This window comes from Petromyzon marinus, chromosome 5, assembly GCF_048934315.1.
Source record: "Petromyzon marinus isolate PM22_M1 ecotype Great Lakes invasive population chromosome 5, UKy_Petmar_22M1.pri1.0, whole genome shotgun sequence".
NCBI lineage: Eukaryota > Metazoa > Chordata > Hyperoartia > Petromyzontiformes > Petromyzontidae > Petromyzon > Petromyzon marinus.
Window position 1 is genome coordinate 20,699,511 of NC_133671.1, and position 16,234 is coordinate 20,715,744.

At 49.0% G+C, this 16,234-nt stretch overlaps 1 long non-coding RNA gene and 3 other non-coding genes across 4 annotated transcripts; all 4 read right to left on the reverse strand.

Annotated features, from left to right (window-relative positions):
* Nucleotides 1-2,034: 2,034 nt before the first annotated feature.
* Nucleotides 2,035-6,699, reverse strand: LOC116939215 (uncharacterized). The gene is made up of 5 exons (XR_004402385.2): nucleotides 6,629-6,699; nucleotides 4,903-4,949; nucleotides 4,147-4,198; nucleotides 3,355-3,404; nucleotides 2,035-2,778 (listed from the first exon to the last, which is right to left on the reverse strand). It is a non-coding gene; the product is annotated as an uncharacterized LOC116939215 (long non-coding RNA).
* On the reverse strand, nucleotides 3,935-4,008 carry LOC116939318 (small nucleolar RNA SNORD65). Its single transcript, XR_004402391.1, has one exon. It is a non-coding gene; the product is annotated as a small nucleolar RNA SNORD65 (small nucleolar RNA).
* LOC116939319 (small nucleolar RNA SNORD65) lies at nucleotides 4,404-4,475 on the reverse strand. Its single transcript, XR_004402392.1, has one exon. It is a non-coding gene; the product is annotated as a small nucleolar RNA SNORD65 (small nucleolar RNA).
* Nucleotides 5,696-5,766, reverse strand: LOC116939317 (small nucleolar RNA SNORD49). Its single transcript, XR_004402390.1, has one exon. It is a non-coding gene; the product is annotated as a small nucleolar RNA SNORD49 (small nucleolar RNA).
* Nucleotides 6,700-16,234: the final 9,535 nt, after the last annotated feature.

The window sequence follows — 16,234 nt, forward strand, 5'->3', positions numbered from 1 at the left end:
ATAACTAAAACTGTTATTTAATTTAACGCCATCATTCACGTTCCACACTTTATTTTAATGAGAGCAAGGAGCGTTTGGGCGACCGCAAATGAAATCTTGGGGGGCCCCACCCAACCGATGGCCGCACCTGCCCGGGCTCCCACACCACGGGACCTGGCAAGGCAACGAAAGGGCGCCGTGCCGCCCATCTGTCAGTACGGGACGGGCAAGAGCGAGGGAGGGAAAGGGGGGGGGGGTGCCGTTAATTTAGGAAAACGCGGTGGGAAAACCCCAAACACGAAACGGGAGCGTTCAGATACCCGCGGGCGTTGGAATCGCCCGTTTACGATTTGTACTCAGCGTGGCCCGGCGTGGCAGCAACATGCGTCTTGTAATGGTGACGACTCTCCACGTCACCTACCCCCCTACGCAGCCAACAGTGCCCCACGGCAACAAATCCATGGATTCGATTCCAGACTCCGGTGGACTTGCGGATGTGTGGAGTACGCGACGGTGTAGCGGTTAGCGCGCTGCGCTACGACCCTGGCGACCCGGGTTCGATTCCCGCTCACGGCCAACACCAGAGACGATTATTTTAACCGGGTCCTGGGCCTCCCCTAGGTCGATTCGGCCTCAAATGAATACCTGAACATCGCCACTGGGGAGACAAAGGCGGCAAGACGTGGTGCTAGCCACCCAACCCCTCGTGTGCCGTGCTCGTCAACAGCACTTTCCCCCAGTCTAAGGTTAGACGGGACCACCGTCTTTGGAGTACGCACCTCCGATTAACACGGTCGTCTACGTAAAATGCAAAAGTAGCTCAATATACAGTGACCCCCCCCTCAACTCGAGTTAAACAATCTTGCAATGCAACTGGTTTACTGGCCAAACCGCACCCCACTGCCGGGAGAATCAACCCTGGTACAGCGACTCGCACAAGCCGAAAAAGGGGATAATTGATGTGCCGGGGGGGGGGGAGAGAAAAAAGGGATTGCCAAGTTTCAGGAGGAACCAGAATACATCGCAGCGTTGTGACTTTCAGAAAGGCCCTACCAAGTTTTTTGGCAGTTGTGGGGGTGGCACGTTGCTACGAAGCTGTCACAATTATGGCTATCGCCTGATTAAGGCAGGTTGTACATCAGTGAAACGTCAGTGTTCGGAATTGTATGCTGAACCCGTCACCTGGCACGTTTTACTAATCATTTGTCGGTGTCGGGTGGCCACATTTTTATTAAAGCGATGCAACCTAAAAAACCCGTTATTGGTCACCAAAACTCACGTCTTACACCCTCACGTCATCCCAAAAGATTAATTTGCAAGCAATTCTTTCGGGAGGCACGGCTCCCACATTGCCACCCCCCCCCCCCCAAAGCCACGTGGCGAGGTCTTCGTGCTCGCCACCAAAAAAAGCACCCCCCCACCTCTCCCCTGGCCCACACAAGCTGGCAATTGTTCCCTGCCGTAGCCTAAACAATCGCAAAAACCCCAGGCACACACGTGGGGGAGACGAGAACGAGTCCAGCAGCACAATGGCGGCGCGTAATCCCACACGCACGGATGGAATCAACACGCTGAAAGCACGCGGGGTCCCAGGAAGCTTTATTGTGAAACTCGTTACAACAGCAGCAGGGAGACCGCGAGCGCCGCACAGATGGAGACTGTCACGTGGTAAACACCACGTGGGTAACCGGGGGGGGGGGGGGAGGGGTCGCCAACACAGCAGACTACAGGGCACCTACCGATGTCTCTCCCATACACTTACCTCGTATCGCACCCACGATTCGCCAACAGCTTCAATATCACCACCGACGAGCAACTCGCCCATCACCTGATTACCATCTACACGCACCCGGCGGCTTACTACTAACAGCACCGACTCACCAGCCACTAATACCCTCAACTTGATCACACACCATTTGATCAACCAGAGAGCCCCCCAAAAACTAGGTTCCCACTCCCCCAGACCCCCACTCCTTACACCACACTAATACCCCCACCCCCCCACTCAAACACTGCCGAGACTTACCGAACCCCAACCACCAAACTAATCCACCCGACAATGACATCCATCCCCAGACTTGCGTCACACGCCAAATACTTACCCCATGGTGCGCACACGCGCGGCACGATTCACCCCACCCACGGCCGATTTGGCGTATGGTCAAGATTCCATGTTAAGGTTTGATTATTGTTCGTCTAGTTTTCACCGTCTCGTGCGTGCCGTGTGTTTTTCTCATTTGTACAGCCTGTGGCCGCTTCATTCGTCTACCTAAAGCTGCCCTACTACAGCTAATGCTGGGCCCCCTCTACCACTTTACAAACATCCTCTTAATAGCCTCACATGGATTGGAACGCCGCTAACACTTACCGTTACGTTTAGAGCAGGGCAACGAAAATAACAAGACGCGCCATTTGCTTCTCCAATTCGGTACCAAAACTCGATATTTTAAAGAGCCGCAACCCACACGTGGTGAATAAGAGATGGTGGCGAGGTGATGACCAATGCCAGCCCCCCTTAAAAGAGCCACCGCACGCGGTGGAGAGCGGTGGGGATTGCCAGCCCCTGCGGTTCAGAGCGATGAAGCCACCGAGGCAAAAGACAAAAAGTGTGGGGGGGGGAGGAATCAAACCCCAAGATTTGCAAATTTAACCGGTTTGGTGAATCGTGACGGGGGCGTTTGGACGCATATACCACACTTGGCCACACGGGGCAGCCTTGGTGCAAACTACACGGCTCCTCCTTCAGTGTCGCTGGGGCAGTCGGCGAGCGCCACCCAGTGGCCAGCAACCTTAAAGCGGCTGAGAACGGAGACACGAGGGGAGGGACAGTGTGATGTTAGTGGCAGAAATCCCAAACACACAACTTCCCCAACTTGCCTCACAACCAACTACTCTGAAATCCTACACCAACCCCCCCCCGCCCCCCATCAGTCACCTCTTACACCAGCCGGGGTCAGAGTTGGATTGCGTCTCGACACGCGCAGCGCACGAATTGTGCGCATCGCACTCCGTCTTCACAATGCTCATCACGGAAAAACCGGCAGTTCCCCAAAAACTCTCGCGCACCGCACGGACGCGGGCGACGATTTTTGCATCGTTTCGAAAATTGCGATCGAGGTGGCGCTCGGTTTCTGCCACTGCCCAAAGGTCCATCGGGAGACACGGCGAGCACAGCCATGGGACGGAGAGGTTTGACCAGTCACCCCCGCCCCCCCGTCCGGTCAATGTAACTTTCTGACCCGCACCCCCCCACTAGACGTGTGAAGAGCTTTGCGGCTCATCAGATTCCTCGAATATAAATATTATACCAGCCACATTGGAATTGGGAAGCATTTATTCGGGGGGGGGGGGGGGGGGGAATAAAAGTCAAATTACCTGCGTCAATCCGGACGTTATCTTCAATCCGGACGGCCGAGCGTCTGAACCTGAAACGGCAGAGATGGGGCGAGGGGAAGGTGGGAGGCTGTGTTTAGAAGCGCCGGTTCTGTGCAAAAACTTTATTTATGGCAGTTCTCAACGATGGTGGAGCAAAGTGCGCGCACAAAAACCGTGCCAATCTCGGGGCCAGTGGGACTTTTAAAAGTTAAAGAATTCAAATGCATTGAAAGTTAGCATTGAGAGATCCTCGAATTGACATCATGGTGATATTGTTCAAGCACGATGTGTCGTTACTCAAAAACCCCTTGTCAATCCACTGCTTGGATGAATGCTCCCCCTCCCCCCCAAAACCGTTGTCAGTCATGGGTGTCGTTTGACCATACTTCACCATTCCTGTCAGTACGGGTTTAGAAAAGCAGCCAGGGGGGTGGTGTTTGGGCCTTTTTGACAATGAACCACAACAGTTTTTGTTTGGACCGCCAATTTTCGTCGGAACGCATTTCCCCAAGGGCATCAACAAAGACGTCCCAACTCTACTCTGCACACGCACAAACACTCGTGCACCAGCCTCGAGGTCAATCAGAAGAGTATTTTCTCACCACTGAGCAATCTGCCGGTAATTCCAGCTGGTTTAACTCAAAGTCATCATATTGGTGCCTTCGGCTGGTGACGATTAGCTCAAACTAATGCAAGGGGCAGCAGTTGCTTTTTTTTGGGGGGGGGGGGGGGGGTGGGGACGACTACTAGGGGATTGGATAGGATCGGGCAGAGGGGACACCACTTGCTCACCTGCTCATTCATTTCCACGGGGTCAAGGTTCACGGCCCTCAACTCATTGCATCTGCCAAAGACAAACAACCGTCGTTGTTATTGCAACAGAATCAGTGTTCACTTCTGCGAAGCCCCGATTCGGCTGACGAGACCCCGAAAGGTTTCAACCAACCAAACCCCCCCCCCTCCCCCCGGTGTTTATCGTCAAGAAGAAATTTTTCACAAGCCCACCGACGCACGGACCCCACCACCACCACAGCAGCAGCATCAAGGTCGCTCAGAAGAGTCGTTTTCTCACCACCAAACAATCTGCCGGTAATTCCAGCTAAACTCAAAACTCATCACCGAAACCTTTCAGCTGCGACTGGGTGGTTAGGGGATTACAGGGGGGGGGGCTTGTGGTTGGTGGGGGGTCGCGGAATCAGAATATTGATTTACACTTAGGAATCCAATCAGCTATAAAGCTCTTTTTCACAGATGTCCAGCAAGGGGCACAGGGGTCAGAACGTTGCAACACTAAAAACCCAATAGAAGTGCATTGTATAGGAAAGGTTAAGCAAATCACTTCTAAATATACGTAAAGCTTTTTTACTTTACCAGGTAAAGCCCACTCACTGTGGCCTTAACTCATTTTTCAGAATCCACCCTGGCCACAAATGACGGCTCAACAAAAGCGGCTGACCCCGTTATTTGGAAATTTATAGCAGCAGACAAAATACACGCGCGTTTCTCTTTAGCAAGAGGAGAGTTTTCCCACACCACTTGGAGTCTCACCTCCTCTCTCGGCCTCACGGGGGTCACGGCCCTTCAACTCATCTCACCTGCCAAGTACACAAACACACGCGGTCATTAGTGCGCTGTCGGCAAAAATGGAAATTAATCACGAGCTCCGGCAAATAACACGCAACGCACCACATTCGTCAAATCACACCTCGTGGCCTTAAAATAAAAAAAAAGTTTAAGTCGACGTTTCGGGCAACAGAACACCGCCAACGTAGCCGTAATCAAGTAATTAATGGTACGGGGATCGACTCCTGTACTTATTAATAAAATTAATCAATGTTAAGCCCTCCAGCCACTGGAGGCGCTCATCACCACCACGATGGCATTAAGCGTGATGGATGATGGGTCGTCTCGCCCAATGAATGGCAAAAGGGGCTGAAACGTGCAAAAAAAGCTCCATTTGTACTGCAACATCACTCTTTTGCTTCCGATACTTTAGGACCTAACTTCCACTGGGTTCCCGCTACATAGCTTGTTTTCAAGCAGCCAACTATCACAAACGATAGCTCAACGAAGTGGCTTGCCTTGTGGAAATTTATAGTCGCAGCCTAAAAAAAATAATACTCAAAACCGCACGTTCGTTATAAACGTGGAGGGAAACCCCTCAAGACCCGGAGGAAAAAATAACCACGCGCCCACGGGGTGAGACACGCAAACTCCAAACATACAGCACGGTTGGGTTCGAACCCAGGCGAGGTAGTCGAACACCTCGCCACCGAGTCGTGGGGGAGAGGCGACACTCATCCAGCAGTGGATTGACAAGTCGGGTGGGAAGGGACGCGCGGGTCAGCGCGGATAACCTCGTCAGTTTTCGCATCAGACGGCACTTCCCATCACGCAGAGATCATCATCCCCGCACGTCCCTCCAACCCCCAGCACAGCCCGGATGATAGCAAATCCACCTTCCCACACCCCCTCATCAATAGGCTAGCAGTGGAGCACCGGCTAGTGTTCAGTTTCCCCAGCCACGTGCTGCACGTGGCCGCTGCTGCGTTACGCAAATGTTACCACCGACACGTCGCTCAAATCTCCCTGGGCGCACGCGGTTTTGTTGAAATCGGGCGGTTAAATAAAAAAAAAGATTTAAATTCAAATTGGTGCACGTAGCAGTTTTTAGTGGCCGAAACGGTTACACGACGCAGTTCATAAAAACATGAAATCGATATCATTAATCGATGACGCATTGTTCGTAAACAGAGGTCAATCGACACATGCACGCGGGTCTATTGAAAAACATTGAACGCCGAACCGACAACCACAAATAGAAAAATATCTTTATCAAGAAAGCCCCTTATAAATTAAAAGGCCCATCCTATTAATTCTCACCAAGAGCGCCAAGACTTATTTATACGCTTCTGCTAATTAAAAACCAAGTTCATAATTTTTAAAATGTATTTATATCACTTCATGCAGAGTTTTGTGTGCTGTACAGCGATTTGATTAGCCTTAATGAAGCGCGCAATATAAATGCATTAATAATTAAGACAACACACACCCACACACGCGTGTCTGGGCCCGTGGCATGCATTAAGAGACATCAGCCGTTCACGTATAACGCAACATTCACACTACAACCATCACGTTATCCGTGCGCGGCCCATATTAAAACGCCGGCCACTTAAGCAATCTCGTTCGGAAAAAAAACCAGAGCCCTACTCAGCCAGCCATTCCATCCACCCAGCCAGCTAGCCAGCCAGCCAGCCACGTGTTCCCGTACCGGCAAAAGATCCGTCACAATGCAGACCACGCAGAGACCCCGGACGAAAGACGGAATCGGCGCTCGCCCTCGGCTTTTATAGCCGGGGAGCTCCACCACGTGACCCCCGCCGTTAACAAAGCCACCGCCCCCCTTCTCCGCGCCGTCACTTCCGCTACGCAGGAGGAAATAAGCCACGCCCTTTCCGGCGAGGGCCGCCACGTGGGGGCGCTCCTTAGCCATAGACTGACACAGAGAAACAGACCCATAGACTTACATAGAGACCCATAGACATACATAGAGACCCATAGACTTACATAGAGACCCATAGACTTACACAGAGACACATATACTTACATAGAGACCCATAGACTTACATAGAGACCCATAGACTTACATAGAGACCCATAGACTTACACAGAGACCCATAGACTTACATAGAGACCCATAGACTTACATAGAGACCCATAGACTTACATAGAGACCCATTGACTTACATAGAGACCCATATAATTACACAGAGACCCATAGACTTACATAGAGACCCATAGAGATACCCAGAAACTTATACAGACCCATAGACTTACACAGAGACCCATAGACTTACATAGAGACCCATAGACTTACATAGAGACCCATAGACTTACATAGAGACCCATAGACTTACATAGAGACCCATTGACTTACATAGAGACCCATATAATTACACAGAGACCCATAGACTTACATAGAGACCCATAGAATTACACAGAGACCCATAGACTTACATAGAGATCCATAGACTTACACAGAGACACATAGACTTACACAGAGAAACAGACCCATAGACTTAAATAGAGACCCATAGAATTACATAGAGACCCATAGACTTACACAGAGACCCATAGACTTACACAGAGACCCATAGACTTACATAGAGACCCACAGACTTACATAGAGACCCATAGACTTACATAGAGACCCATAGAATTACACAGAGATCCATAGACTAACATAGAGACCCATAGACTTACATAGAGACCCATAGAATTACATAGAGACCCACAGACTTACATAGAGACCCATAGAATTACACAGAGATCCATAGACTTACATAGAGATCCATAGACTTACATAGAGACCCATAGAATTGCACAGAGACCCATAGACTTATAGAGACCCATAGACTTACATAGAGACCCATAGAATTACACAGAGACGCATATAATTACATGGAGACCCATAGACTTACAAAGAGACCCATAGAATTACACAGATACCCATAGACTTACATAGAGACCCATAGACTTACACAGAGACCCATAGACTTACATAGATACCCATAGACTTACATAGAGACCCATACACTTACACAGAGACCCATAGACTTACATAGAGACCCATAGACTTACATAGAGACCCATATAATTACACAGAGACCCATAGACTTACATAGAGACCCATAGAATTACACAGAGACCCATAGACTTACATAGAGATCCATAGACTTACACAGAGACACATAGACTTACACAGAGAAACAGACCCATAGACTTACATAGAGACCTATAGAATTACATAGAGACCCATAGACTTACACAGAGACCCATAGACTTACACAGAGACCCATAGACTTACATAGAGACCCATAGACTTACATAGAGACCCATAGAATTACACAGAGATCCATAGACTTACATAGAGACCCATAGACTTACATAGAGACCTATAGACTGACATAGAGACCCATAGAATTACACAGAGATCCATAGACTTACATAGAAACTCATAGACTTACATAGAGACCCATAGAATTACATAGAGACCCATAGACTTATAGAGACCCATAGAATTACACAGAGACCCATAGAATTACATAGCGACCCATATAATTACATAGCGACCCATAGACTTACATAGAGACCCATAAAATAACACAGAGACGCATAGAATTACATAGAGACCCATAGACTTACATGGAGACCCATAGAATTACACAGATACCCATAGACTTACATAGAGACCCATATAATTACACAGAGACCCATATAATTACACAGAGACCCATATACTTACATAGAGGCCCATATAATTACACCGAGACCCATAGAGATACCCATAGACTTATACAGATCCATAGACTTACATAGAGACCCACATAATTACACAGAGACCCATAGACTTACATAGAGACCCATAGAATTACACAGAGACCCATAGAGATACCCATAGACTTATACAGACCCATAGACTTACATAGATCGATAGACTTACATTGAAACCCATAGACTCACACAGAGACACATAGACTTACATAGAGATCCATAGACTTACAAATATGTATGTTTAGCTTCTTTCGCACCGTACGTAGCACACACTCCCATAGCCATACAAAACTTGTAATTCAAGGACCGTTCTTACAGTCTCACCATCACCACCCTCATGCCTGGTCGCCGCCGATCCCTGGGCGCATCCACTCCAGCCGCTTGTTTTGGTAACCTGCCCCCTACCCAAAAGATCCCCCTATAGCCTTACCAGACTGTAGGAGCAAGTGCTGTCAGCGAGCAGCACCTATGAAGACCAGAACGGCCAACCAGGGAGGGGATGGCCAGCACCACGTCCGGCCTTCTTTGTCGCCCGAGTGGCGATGTTTACACACCGCACCAAGCTGTCATTTGAGGTTGAATCGACCCAGGGGAGGCCCAGGACCGGTTCAGATAGTTGCCACTGATGTTGGCCGTGAGCGAGAATCGAACTCGGCTCCTGCCCCCCACGCTAGTTACACCAACACATGGTTTGAACCATCATCTCCCCAAATCCAGCAAACCCCGGAGCTCCGGGAGGCACGTGCCTCTTTTGAGAGCGAATGCGGCGGCCTTTATATCGCCGGGGACATTCTCTCGGATATTCCAACTCCCACCACCAACTCGTGACGCCGAGGAGACGCCAACTCTCGGCGTGGCTAAAGTTGGCACGCGCACGTTTTTATTATTACTACTACACGCTTTATAGTAACTCACTCTGTTCTTCTTGTTGTATCCTCAAATCTTGTAACTCAATTTGTACCCACTTCCCAATGTAGTATCGACTGCAAACTTGGTAACTTATGTCATACTGATAACAATACTATATTCTATCATAATAAAATGTAAAAATAATTTTAAACATTATTTTTTATGTTATGTTTCGGCTTGGGTCTCAATTGTCTACGCTCAACTCACGTTGGCTGTAAGTCACCACGGTCCCCTTACGTCGTGGCAAGCTTCGGGGCCACTAACTGGAGTCGTGGAGTTCTTCCATTACTAGCACGGTACATTTCATTAAAGCGTGTTTAAAAAAAAAAGTTTACTTTTAATAATTACTTATTATTAATTTCGCACGCGATAGCGTGGGTAGCTATTTGTAGCCAGGTCAGTAAACATGGAAGACGACTGCTGGGGGCCTACAAGTGCTGTTAGCGAGCAGCACATATGAAGGCAGGCCCGGGACACGGCAACACCAGAGGATGTGGGGTGGTTAACACCACGCCTGCCCCCCATCCGCCTTTGTCTCCCACGTTTTGCGCACCGCACCAGGCAGTCGATTGACAAGTCGACCGACGGGGGAAGTCCCCGGACTGGTTCAGATAAATAATTATCGTCACCGATGGTGGCCGCGAGCGGGAAGAGCGTAACCAGTGCCGGATTATCCTCGCAGTATGTGGAACACGTGCTACGGGCCACCCGCACTTTAAAGGGGGCCCCGCACTTAATGCTTTCACGCTATCAATTCCGGTTCAGTGATTGTGCACTTGCTCTATTACTATAGTACTATACCCCCTTCAACTTTTATGAACGACTGGGTGTTTAATGTTAGCGATTTGTCATTATCCGGCTGTATAGCAAATGAAAAAAAAACAATGACCAGTAAAAAAAAGTGTTTTAATATTTACGTTTTTTTAATGTAGGGCGCCTTTATACTGGTAGGAACGAAGTTGTAAACTGAGTGTACCAGCCTGCAATAGATTAATGTGTCCGTCCGTCCCCTTTCAATACTTTAACGAAGTGAAATCTCGTGCTGTTGGGTGTAAAATCAGCAATAGACAGCGCAGAGACTTGTCCTACCAGCCCACCCTGCAAGGGACCTGTTAACATTTGCTCCAAGCTCCGCGCTAGCTTCATCCGACACTGAGCGGAGCCGCAGTGCGCTCACCGCTGACACAAGGCACCTCCGAATCGGCCAGGGGTCAGCCAGCTGCGTCTCTTCGAGGAGTTGCTTCGTTGACGTCTCGAATTCACCACGCAGTGCATTGTTACGGCCCTTTAAATATTTCGGAGTTTTTAAAACAAAAAATATATTGACCGAATTCGAAGGCCCCTCTTATTTTTTAGTTGCCGACCCTTGGTAATATAAAACAAAGTTTAGTTTAAACAAATATATATTTTATATTTAAGTGATGTTTCCCTTCAGTGTTTTGTATGGTTTGTTATAACGTTCTGGACCCGCCCCTGCTAGAAATCTGTAAAAAAAGACCTTTATAGCTCATCGGAGTCCTTCAGTATAACAATTCTGATTCTAAATTTTGATTTAAAGCTTTCGTGACTGCAGGGATTCGTATTCTTGGTTCTTTCGGTAAAGTCACCACGTAGAAGGGAAACAAATAAATAATAAAAATATAAAACAATAAAATTCTCACGAAAATTTGAACATTTTCTTGCTGTGGTTTTCACACCTGATGATGATTGCTTGTGTTGCAGTCGAAACGTCGTGAGCATTTTATTGTTTTATATTTTTATTATTTCATTGTTTCCCTTCTACGTGACTTTACTGAAAGAACCAAGAATATAATTCTGATTCTACTACAGCAGTTATTCTTAACCTGGGGTGCAAGCACCCCCTTGGGGGCGCGAGACACGGCCAGATTTCTTTAGAAGGTAAATAATCGAAAACACAAATTAAGCACGGGCACGTGATAATCTTTATTCGAAGCTTTCGTGACTGCTGGAATTCATTCTCTCTGGTTCTTTTTATACCTACGTGACTTTACCGAAAGAACCAGGGAGTACGGGTACGTAAGTTACAACTTACTTTGTTTCATCAAACCCGCGATGTATTCACTAACATTTTTTTAACGATTGAGAAACCAGCAAGGCTGCAGTAAAGGTTAAGAAACACCGCACTCTTGGCTTCACAATGTGTCGTGGCACAACTGCTGCTAAGCGAGCAGCACCAACGAAGGCCATCACCGCACACGAAGGCCGGGGGGGTCATCGACGAAGCTTTGCCGCAATTGTTTTTCCCATCCCAAGGCAGCCGATGTTGACAGCCCCCAAACGCACGCACCCAGCTCCCGTAGGGGGTTCTCCTGTTACAGGGAGGGTTTCCTCCCCCGCACCGAAGCCAGACACGCAAACATTGTTGTTGCGTGCGTTCGTCGGAGTGGTGAACAACCCAGTTGGTAGGACCAAGTTGAAGAATGGAACATAGTGAGCTTCAGCCTTTTATCCGTTTGTGGTTTGGGGATGCGGGTAAATAAATAGCAGCATCGTTGTTGATGGTGGTGGTTTGAGACATCGCCGTGTTTTTGCGTGCCAAAAAAACTAAATAAAATATACAAAAATTAACTTCCCAGTAATTCGTAAACCGAGGCCTAAATTGGGCTGATGCGGTGTACGGGAGGATGTGCATCTGAGTGGACTTTGCCGATGACCGGGTCCAGCGGTGTCAAGATCGGCCTCTGCGGAGGAGGCTCGCGAAGGACGCTGCTTCTGGGCAGACGGAGGCAGTCGCCCTCCAGCAACAGCGGAGGGGCGGACGCTCACAACGGGCAGAGCGCCGGGCGGATAAAAACGCATGCAGCAAAAAGTTGGCACATGAAGAAACGGAATTCGAAGAGCAACAAGTTCGCGTTTGTTTGCATTTATTAAATCAAGTTTCAACCAACCGAGGGGGGGCAGGCCGGTGCACACACATCCCAGGTGTGTAGTTACAAAAGAGCTTGTGTTTTTTTAGGTTTGTTTCTTGACTTACAGAGTTTTGGTTAAGTCCCCACGGTGTGATTGTGCAGAACCGCGTCTCTTTGTCACAGCCGGTCCAGATGGCACCCCCGGCTCCCCTCCCCGAACTCAAGCAGTGATGTCCTGGGGAAATGTAACTTGATAATCCACAACAGACCATTGTCCCGGTGAGGGTAGGGCTTTGTTGATTGTATGCGTGAACGCGTACAGCCCTGTTGCGGACGATCCACTGCTGGATGAGGGCCTCCCCACGCCGCCGCTGGTCAGTGTTGGTTTGTGAACGCAGGGATAATAGGGCATCAAGTAAAACAACTTATTTTCCCACACGTATCTCTCTGCTGCTGCTCAAAACGTTACCCCGCAGTAGCCTATATCACCGATGTCACAGAGGAAACCCCGCATAGAACAGGGGGAGAAAGTACAAACTCGGGACAGAAAGGCGCCCGAGTCAGGAATCAAACCCAGCTGCGTCCTTCTGCGAGGTTCGAACGTTGCCACTGCGTTATCAGCCTGCCTCCCGATTACTCGATCTAGGCATACAATACGACGTAATGTACGCTTTGCACGTTCTGGGTTTTTTTGGCTTTACCCGGACAACACCCCCCCCCACCCCCCGTGTCATCACACTGGGACCACCGATAGAGTTTGGCATCGCTGAAAAAATTGCTTTACAGCTCATCGGATTTCTCCAGGATAAATAAAAGATTCTGATTCCGTGTTGCTTGTTCATCCATCCGAGCCGGAGCCGAAAGCATCTCGACCGGCCCGGTGCGAGTAATTGAAACTGTATTTTGAATATGGTTTATCAAGTTACATTTTTTTTCCTTCCCATGAACAAGTTGTAAATTGACAAGGTGGCCCGATAACGTGGTGTGGTTCAATACAACAACACACCTGTGATGCACAATATTTACCGCTTTAAACAGGTAAACAATCACTCTACAGGTGGTTTATGTGAAAGCCGGGTTGACGTTTAGCCCGCTCCACACCCGAGCCATCAGCTGCGCAACCAAATAGCTAAACCAATAAGAAAAAGACATCTCTGACACGTTTGTCAATGACACCGTGTGTCCTTAAAAGGGGAAAAATATATAACAGGCGACGTTTCAAACAATGGCCCTTCTTCAGAGCAAATACATAATTGGACAAAAAGCCACCTATTTCGCTTTTAAGGCCACGCACCGCGTTATTGACAAGCGTGTTTGATGTTTTTGTTTCCGTTGTTCGTCGTTCACAACCACAAACTGCCAACCGCGCATCACAAAATGATTGAATCGCCTGAACAGATCGCCTGAAAGATCGCCTTCGTCCCGAAACATCGCCAATATAAAGTATTCCTTATAAGGCCACACGCGCAGTGTCGTTACCGACGAACGTCGTGGAGTCGCCTGAACAGTCGAGTCATTCTCTGCTGCAGCCAACTGGTTGCGCGCACCCGGTCGCAAGAGACGTGCAAGTTGCGCGCGAGTTGCGTTTGCCCCGCAACCGGCTTACGATGTCGACGCTGCTGCTGCCGATTTGCTCCTCTGCGTCGAGTCCCGTCGCCTTCACGTGGTGAGGGAACCCCACCGGGACGTTTCGCTTCGGCGCCAGAGGTGGCTGGGGGCGGAATGATAAAGGCGCAGCCCTAAAACGGCCTCGTAAGTGGCGAAAGGGCCAGCCGCTGGAATGAGTTGTGGAGAAGGGAGAGAGACCCTCATCTAGAGGGTAATAAATCAGCCTCATCTGCTACGCTGGGGACGGGATGTCTAGGAAGAAGTGTGAAATAACCCAGGCTTTACCTGACCGTGTCCGACCTGACGAATGGTGGTATAACAATTTATTCTGCTGCGGAGTTCGGGGGGGAGAGAGGGTTTATTGGGGGGGGGGGGGGGGTAATAAATTGGCCCACTGTTTCAACTGCCCCCCTGAGAGATACAGGATTTCAAACGAAGGGTATTTAAACTGAGTGATGCATTAAATGCAACAAATTTCACTACTGGACATCTGTGAAAAAGAGCGTTATAGCTCAACGGATTCCTCCAGTACAAATACATATTCTGATTCTACTGTATTCTGAAAGTATTAAAAGGGTATGTGACATCACCATAATTGTAATCATCATTAACATCGTCGTCGTCATCGTCATCAACCAAGTCATTTGCCGATTGGCGATTTATTTTAGTGCAAAACATTCTACAGCTCAGACAGAATGTGAACTTTGCGCGCCCACATGACGCGATGACAGAGAGATCAAAGCCAATCGCTGTCAGTGTGAAACGTGTATAAATTAAAACATCGAGACCGACAACAACAATGTAAAGGGTGAAACGATGGAATCATATATATTGTTTTGTGTAAACAACGCTCGGTCTAAATTTCAAACGCCACGCGAGCATTGGGTAAAGGCTGGCCCAGAGGCCTACGATGATTCCCATATAAAGCACGAACCGGTAACACAACAAAACCTACTGCGGGCAAGCGATTTCGCGGAAATAACAAACAAAATCAGCGTTGTGAACACAAATAAACAAACGAAAGAATGACAAAACTGCATAACAAGCGTCGTGACAATTGTCTGCTCACACAACATAACCATGCCCCCCCCCCCCCGCACACACATAAACATCTCCCCTTCCACCTCCTCTCTCCTACACCTCCTGAGTTTACCCGTCCACCATTGCACGCTGCGAGGTGTCCACGGTAGGAAATGGAACCGGCTAAAGCAGTGCCACTTTGGTTCTGTTTCATGACGTACGGGGGGGGGGGCACACCCCCGCCCCGCCAAGGTTTTCGTGGGGGCCCCCCCCTTGACCGTAGCAGGCGACCCAGCAGCATTTGTTTCGACACCAAACGCACCGCCCCTCTTCATGATGATGAGAAACCGGACCAGGGGTTGTGTGTTGTCGACATTTTTAATCAAAGGTGCTGCTGACTTTGGTCCAGAAGCCCCGTTCCGTAGACTTGGTGGCACTACGTGGCCAGACTCGCTCTAAGTTGCTTGTTCATAATTTAGCCGTAAGGCAAAAAGTTAAAGTCGAATGAGTGCGTGACGACTATCCAAAATAGCCGGTCACTTCCGACATACGTAATTCTTGTACATACATAAAACATACAATCCCCATCAGCTGACACCGATGAGGGAAGTGTCTGGTCTGGTGCCTGGCGAACCGAAGACAGCCGCGTTACCGATTTGGCGACCGATGTCGATCCTTAACACTCGCGTGCGTTCTGTGTACCACGATTCGATAGATCGATCCTGGGTTCTTCGCAACTGCAAACAACACAAAATCTGCATGTCCATTACGCTGGCCGGTTGTACGTGTATCGCTCCTCAGGCAGGTCAGGACAGAGAATCGATTCGCCAGTTCAACTGCGGAAGTGGAGTTATTCGTCACCCTGCGCCGAGGACCCTCTGTGCCCCGGAATCACGTCGCGACCGAACTGCCCGAGAATCGTGGCATGGGCCTTGGTGGTTTTTTGCACTGCGGTCCTGTCGCTGTGTAAAAATGAACGCGCCCGCGATTTCGACTCATTAAAGAGTTGGCGGTCTAACAACGGGGCCTGAGCGCATCATTATACATGGGCACTGTGATGTCACGTGACGTCGAAAGGCATCATTGGGTTACAGATCCTATGGTCTCGATTTTCACCTCGAGGCATCTGGACATCG